Here is a 7759-nt window from a genome sequence, read left to right on the forward strand (position 1 = left end):
TCAACTTTACGCAGTGGGAACATTGCCCAGCCCCGAAGATTGGTAGTTCAAAAACATTGATCGAAAATTTTTCATATTTTTCGGATTTCAGTGTATCCAATAATGCATCTTTTTTATTTTAAGCTTAGAGACGAACCTATTTCAAAGGTGCGTTTGACCCACACTAAATTGTTGTTTTCTAAGTCCTTCATGGACGATTTGGCAATTGGAGGGTATGACGTTTGGAAACATAATATTGATCTCAAATCGGTTTGGGGAACTAAATCTTGGCAAGTACAAGGTACAGAAGCTTTACATCGTGCCTGCCTCATCCCAAACCACATGTTATTTTTAAATTCTACAATTTTTCAGACAACCTGTTTTGGATTAGCTCTTTCTAAAAAATTAAATTCCCCCTCGATCCCGGATCTGAGAGCTTATCCTGGTTGGGAGAATCACACAGATCTGTCCCTTACTATGTTGCAGTCTTTTATATCCAATTCCACCTTCAATATTAGTGCATTAGACCCTAAAGGTTGGTTGGTATGGCAGAAAAGTTCGGATGCCTGTCAACGTAGATTTTTGGGGTTAATTCCCGGGTACATACAGGATAGAGTAGACCCACGTTTTCTGTCCGCACACACTGTCACTACCTACTCAGTAGGTAAATTGTGCCAGGCATGGTTGCAACATTCCACATTAGATTCTGTTAAAATTCACTTGTCACGTTTGCATGACAAAATTGATTTCAATGATTTTGTTAAAGGTCCTGCATTGGGGAGATCCAAAAGATGGGTGTATGCTGTTTACAACGAGGTATGGAAGTTGTCGCAGATTGAGGCTGCTTCCAGACTCCGTGCTATTGACCAAGCCAATATGGAAAAAGTATTGGCAGCAATAGATAATAGTATTAATACCTTATCTTCAAGAATATATACATTGGATAACATTGTTTCATCTGTTGTAGATATTGTCCAGGACGATGTGTCTGTGTTGTATCATGGTCAAAATCAATTGCGTTCGATAATGCAATTTGCTTGGACTTTGCAGACGTTAAAGGCGGGGAAAGTGCCGTGGGATTACATGAATATTTCTTCTTTATTCCGCCCATTTAATCTGACAGCAAAGCAGCAATTCATGTCCATGAAAGATGCTACGTATTCACTACTGCATATAGAAAAGTTAGAACCTTTGCCTTTTTCTGTTGCTGAGTCGGATTATGCTGTGTGGCTTATCCATGGGATGGTCACTCTACCAATTTCTATGTATAGGTTTAGTTCGTGCATGAAACATTATGCCTTAGGCAGATACGAAAAACTTGGTTCTACATTCTTGCATGAGGTCTGGTCTCTCCCATTTACATATCGATGTGAGAGAGACGGCAAAGAAGTTTATTTGAAAGGTGAGGAGTGTACGTCTGCTCCTGATCATTCTGTAGTATGTAGACATATCCAATTACATGGATCATGTAATATGAATGCCCCTAATTTAGCTTGCGTATTGAAGGGCATTCCTGTGCCAGTTAGAACGCCGTCATTTACGCTGCTTGCTAATGGTAGTTATTTGCTTTTAAATAGTGAGGCTTGCTGTGGGATGTTAGCTGGAATTCCCTATATTGTTTCAGTTTCACGGAGAGTAATTTGCTGTAATAACGTGCTTTTCCCACCCCCGCAAGGCCGACTGGATATATCCATCTGGCCGACGATTCCAACCTTGAAAGCAGAGTTCAATAGGATGAGCAGAATAAGGGCTCTTTTGTCTCAAAAGGAGGTTGCGTTGACTTCGTCACGTGAAACATTTCTCCTTCAGGTGGCGAACACTCGCACGGAAGTTCAAGCGCTTTTGAATACTGACCTCCCCCTACATTTTGGCACACTAATACACACTATCTTCAATGCTTCTTCTACGACTGGTCTGGTCCATTTTTTTAAAATTGTAGGCTCTGGCATTGTGACGTCTTTCCAGTCTATCTTTGGTATAATACCAGCTATTTTTCATTCTATTTTTTCTGGGGTTTTCGGAGGGTTTCCTCTGATACTCGCATTAATTGCTGGCATACTCCTGTTGGTCTGCGCACTACGCTATGGCTGCACGACTTGCGCTACTCGACCACGGATTCAGCCTGTTCCATCTGCGTAGCCAGATGTGGGAATCTTATGGGACTTTACCACTGGCTACCTTGAGTGTCGCTTATGGATTATCCTTCCGGTTCCCGTTTTTCACTTGTGTACAGCCTGTTTTTCACTGTCTCGAATGTCCGTTCCAATGGGCTCTGGATATGTGTCTGTCAAACTTGGTGTCACCTGACCTGGATTTTGATCGACTGATGTATCCCTTAGTGGTTCATGAGTTTGACTGTTCTGGAGTCGGGTTTATGGCCTTGGGTGCGGCGCATGGAGTCCTTGGATTATGGGATATCGAGAGAGCAGCAGTTGACTTCCTGGCACGAAGTTACATCGAGATGCCTGCTTCTTGTCCACGTGGAGTGCTTGTTGCTCATTTCCCTGTGGAACACGTGTGTTCTTTTTCTTTGCTGAATTGGATGACAGCCAATTTTGCGGATGACTCCAATGATTTTCTACTGGAAGCTGCAGCTGCATATGCTGCTTATACTTTCCTAAATTGACTGCCGGATGGCGAGTTCAATGGAGTGAATTTTTTTCTATCTTCTCTCGAACGATCGTTGGCCTCTATGGACGATGGATTGTGTTTTTACATTTTTTTTCTCTCTCTCTCTCTCTTCTTCGAAATTTTTTCTTCCTCTCATTTTCTGAACTCACATTTCAAGTTCTTTAGTCTGCATCGTTGATCTTGAACTCTGCGTTCTGTTGGAATATTCACCCCTGGTTGTACAGTGGTTCAATCAAAAGGGGATGTCACGTGGTTTTAGGCCACTCCCTATTTACAGTGCTAAGTTAGCTCAATCACGTTAGCTGTTGGAAAAACATCTTGTTGCTTTTGCTGCCTTTGCACCCGACACTGTTGTTACATGTTATTCATTTGAGAAATGCAGACTCGCTCTTGTCTCAAGTGAATGTTATTTATACATCCTTAACAGTTGCTAGTTGCCTTGGTCTGTACATCGAGTAAAGAACTGTTCTAGGACACTAGACGGTGCCGGCTGATTATGTTCAGGGTGATCGTACCACTGTTTAGTCACAACATGCACGCAGCTGCAAATACCAGAATGTCGTGGGCTTTAATATCACAGCGCAGCATATTGTGAGGGCATTCGATAGAAGAGCTGTTGCAGAGAACACTGAGCTGATCCTGTGATGTGATACACCAAAGCTGATCTATACGGTATGGGGTTCCCACCATTCCTGAGAATAACTAAGTCGCATGTTCTGGGTTGTCTATACATTGGGACCGCCGAGCTAAATCTCGGATAACGAATGTGACACTAAGCTAGTCGGATAAGGGGTTCTTAGTTCTGAGGGGAGTTTCTGGTACACCACAATTCTCTAAGGTTCTGGTTTCCTGCGCATAGTTCTGTGCATACGCAGAATCCCTACAACAAACTCTTTGAAAAATACAATAGGAAGGTTTACATTGTGAACATTTTGACAAAGATAAGAGGAAGGTCTTTTGCATTGTGAACTCTGTGACAAATAGCTAGGGTCTTTCCATGATTTAACCCCGAGAGACTTTATTACGCAGATCTCTAGTTCAGCGTATATGGACAGAATATCAAAAATTAAATATCATGATACAAAAATATAGTTACTGAAATATCCTGATGTAATTGTTCTGCAGACATAATTATCAAAGGTAACAATATTGTTTTTAGGGTTGTTTTTAATAGTAATATAAAATGTATTGTTTCTTAAAATATCATTGTAGATAATGTTCTTTATGATATGTTGTTATTTATTTATGTTTTAATTTAAAATTAGGTTGATTTAATGTAATTTGATTAAAAAGTAATTGTAATATTTATTATTTTTAAAGATATCAATCAATCAATCAATCAATCAATCAATCAATCAATCAGGGGTTTATAAAGCGCGCTACTCACCCGTGAGGGTCTCAAGACGATGGGGGGAGGGGTGAGCAGTTCCGGTTCAGTCGAAGAGCAAGGTCTTGAGGTTCTTCCTGAAGGTGTGCAGGGTCGGGTAGCGCCAAATGTTAACTGGGAGCTCGTTCCAGGTCTTGGCTGCGATGCGATGTAGGAGAAGGCTCTTCCGCCTGCTCTGTTTCTGCGGATGCGGGCGGTCCAGCCGCGGTTGGTAGTAGGAGTAACTGCAGGGCGGTGACGTAGGGAGAGGGAGGGGAAAGGTGGGGGGTAGTAAACTAGGAATTACGGAGGTTTATAGGTAAATTAACATATAAATTAATAAAACGAATTTCGTTGCGTGCACTGCATCGCATTTGGGGATGCAGTGCACGCAACGAAATTCGTTTTATTAATTTATATGTTAACTTACCTGTAAACCTCCGTAATCCATAGTTAACTACCCCCCACCGTGCCCCTCCCCTCCCCTCCCCACGTCACCGCCCTGCAGTTACACCTACTACCAACCGCGGCTGGGGGGGTCTCTGCCAGGGCAAGATCGGCGGAGCGGAGGTTTCTTTTGGGTACGTAGAAGGAGACTCTTTCGTTGAGGTCCTTGGGTCAGAAGTTTGAAGGTTACTCTCTTCTCAACCGGGAGCCAGTGGAGGTCTCGTAGGTGTTGGGTCATGTGTTCATGCCATGGGGTCCCGAGGACGAGTCTAGCTGCGGTGTTCTGGATGGTTTGAAGCCTGTGAAGAAGGGTTCTGTTGATTCCGGCATAGAGGGCGTTGCTGTAGTTCAGTCTGCTGGTTAGGAGTGTGTGGGTGACTGTCTTTCTGCATTCGGGGGGTATCCATTTGAAGGTCTTTCGGAGGAAGTGAAGGCAGTTGAAACTGGTGGAGTCGACGGAGTTGATCTGGCGGGTCATGGTGAGGGAGGAGTCAAGGATGATGCCGAGGTTCCGTGTGTGGTCTGTAGTGGTGAGTGGACTCCCGAGGGTGGAGTGCCACCAGGTGTTGTCCCAGGCAGAGTTGGAGGGTCCAAGGATGAGGACCTCAGTTTTTTCTGAGTTGAGCTTCAGGCAGCTGTCCTTCATCCAGGCCGCGACGTCTTTCATTGCTTCCTGGAAGCAGAGTCTGGTGTCTTCGGTGTTCTTCATGAGGGAGAGGATGGGTTGTGGGGGGGTCGCCGAATGATACTATGCTGAGCCCATGCTGTCTGACGATGGCGGCGAGGGGGGCCATGTAGATGTAGGTGTAAAATGATTTTTGTAAAGCACAGTATATGTTTAATAACATTTTAAATAGTAGGATGTTGGGATTATACAGGAGATTTTTGAAGAGTGTATGATTAAATATATATGTGATCTAATTTTTGCGACTTTAGGTTTTTAACTTGTAATTGTATATTATAAAAATTTTAAATTCAACAAATTTAAATGTAAAATATAAATTGTTGTTGTTTGAAGTTGACAATTTTAAATAATGTCATTAAATAGAAAACGTAAGTATTAAATGTTGTATATTTCCAACTTTTTAAACATAATTGAGAATTAATTTTAATTTAATTTTCGTTAAGGTATTATATAGCTATTGTGTTACTTTTGCAGAAAATCCAAATATTTTATAAACGTATTCACGTATTATTAAAAGTGTTACTTGTTTAATTTTTTATTAAAAGATTTAGTCAACATTTGTTAGCTATTACTTTGTGATGTTTATGAATTTCTATTTCTTTTTCAAGTTGTTTTGAGGATTTAAGATTTGTATTTATTTAGGTTTTTGGTAGCCGAATGTTGTTTTTTAGGGTAACAGGAGGGGGAAATTTCAAAGTAATATTTGTGTAATTATGTGTGATTTAATGTTTTAGATTGTAAGGGTTTTAAGTGTAATTTGATACTATGAAAGTATTAACTTTAACACATTTTACATATAAAATTGCTCTTTTTATGTTTGATATGTTTTCATTTATTTAACTAATTTAGTTTTGCAAAAGACAACAATTTTTACAATGTTCTATCATGGTAAATGTTTTAAATTCATTCAGGATTGGAGCGATCCATAGATGGACGCAGGGCAGTGTTAAAATCTCCACCCCATATAACATGAGTGGACCCCACCTTAAGTATGTGTCCCCAAAGCGTACTTTGGGTCATCCGTGTTAGGGCCGTAGCAACAAGCTAAGGTGACTGATTGTGTGCCCAGCGTACCCCAGAGCAGGCAACTACGGCCAGTGGGATCGCTGAACGTGCCCCCCAAAATGAAAGGTGTGTTCTTTTTAACTAATATGATCGTACCTTGGTAATATGACGAACACACGGGTAGAGGCCCATTTGCTACCAAAACAGCTAAGGCGGCGGGGATCGGTATGTGTTTTTTTCAACATTGCTATTTTTATATGGTGGGTATTGAGGTGTGCTAGTACTTGTCACCATTTACGAGGGTCACGTAGGCCTCTGACATTCCATGTTAGCATTTTAATGTGTAGTTGCGCGGTGTGAGTTGCCATTACATACACGTGCTACAATTAAAATGGATAGTACAATGTGCGTATTCTGTGTGTTCGTGTCCATAGATATTGATACGTTTGTGAGTTGCTGTCCAAGATACATGATACGAAGACTTAACATTCCCATCTCAGTACCTTTCTCTAACAATAGCCTAAAGAGGCCCAGTGGAGCAGTAAGAGAAGGTAACAATAAGCAACATTGAGATAAAAACATTTTGGGGGATCTCCCATAAGGGGGGGGAGCGCCAGTGGGTCTTAAACCTTCCCGGTCCCAAACCTCTAACTGCTATGCAGACCCCAAATGTCACAGAGTGATGGGTGGGGGAGAGTAGTGGGGGAGGAGGGTGCCTGGCAACACACAGTACGAATCTACCTGAGGAATAAAGAAGAAACAACATATGTCACATTTGAAGCCACTATTAGTGTTCAAATCCCCAGCTGGGCACTCAGCTGTCTGTGATCATCTTGTGGAAGGGAAGTCTCATCTGAGGAGCGAAAGGGGCCCCATCGGGAAGGGAGCCGATGCTATGACCTCCATCTTCGCAGGGGACCACTCCAGCAAAGCTTGCAAGATTGGGTCGTCAATCCCCGGGTCATCTCAATTCGTGTCCATGAAGCCTTTGGTCATTCCAAAGGTGGAGAAGGGGATCAGGAAGTATCATCCCGTCTCGGTGAACGTCGTTGGTTGGCCTTCAAAAAGTCCTCCACTTGCTGCAGATTCGTACAGAATATGTGTTTGCCATGACTCGAAATCTGAAGGCGTGCAGGGTACATGAGGGCATATTCTATTGGAGCTTTGCGCAGTGTCTGTTTGACGGGAAGGAATTTGCGGCACGCCTCCTGCACTGCCATAGTGAAGTCCAGATATATGCTGAAAGTGGTGCCTTCAAATTGTAGCGCTTTCTTTTCTCGGGCATTCTTCAATGCTGCATCCCGGTCCCAATAATTTTAGAGTTGGGCTATGATGGGCCTTGGAGTCTCGTCCGGCGGCAGACGAGAACCAAGGGAGCCATGGGCTCGTTCTACCATCAGCTGCGGCGAAAAGAAGCCAGCGCCGAAGGAACTAGTTAGGGGACGTTTAACATAGTCCTCCATACGCCCCGTATTTGTGCTCTCAGGGATGCCTGCTAAGATGCGAATGTTGTTGCGGCGGTTTCTCGCTTCGATGTCTTCGTTTTTGGCCGCAATTACTTTGAGGAGTTTATCCATTTGCGACATCTGTTGTTGCATCTGCGAGGTGGCATCTTCGTTCTCGGATTTGCAGCGTTCAGCTTCTTT

The sequence above is a fragment of the Triturus cristatus genome, chromosome 3_2, assembly GCF_964204655.1.
Source record: "Triturus cristatus chromosome 3_2, aTriCri1.1, whole genome shotgun sequence".
Lineage (NCBI taxonomy): Eukaryota > Metazoa > Chordata > Amphibia > Caudata > Salamandridae > Triturus > Triturus cristatus.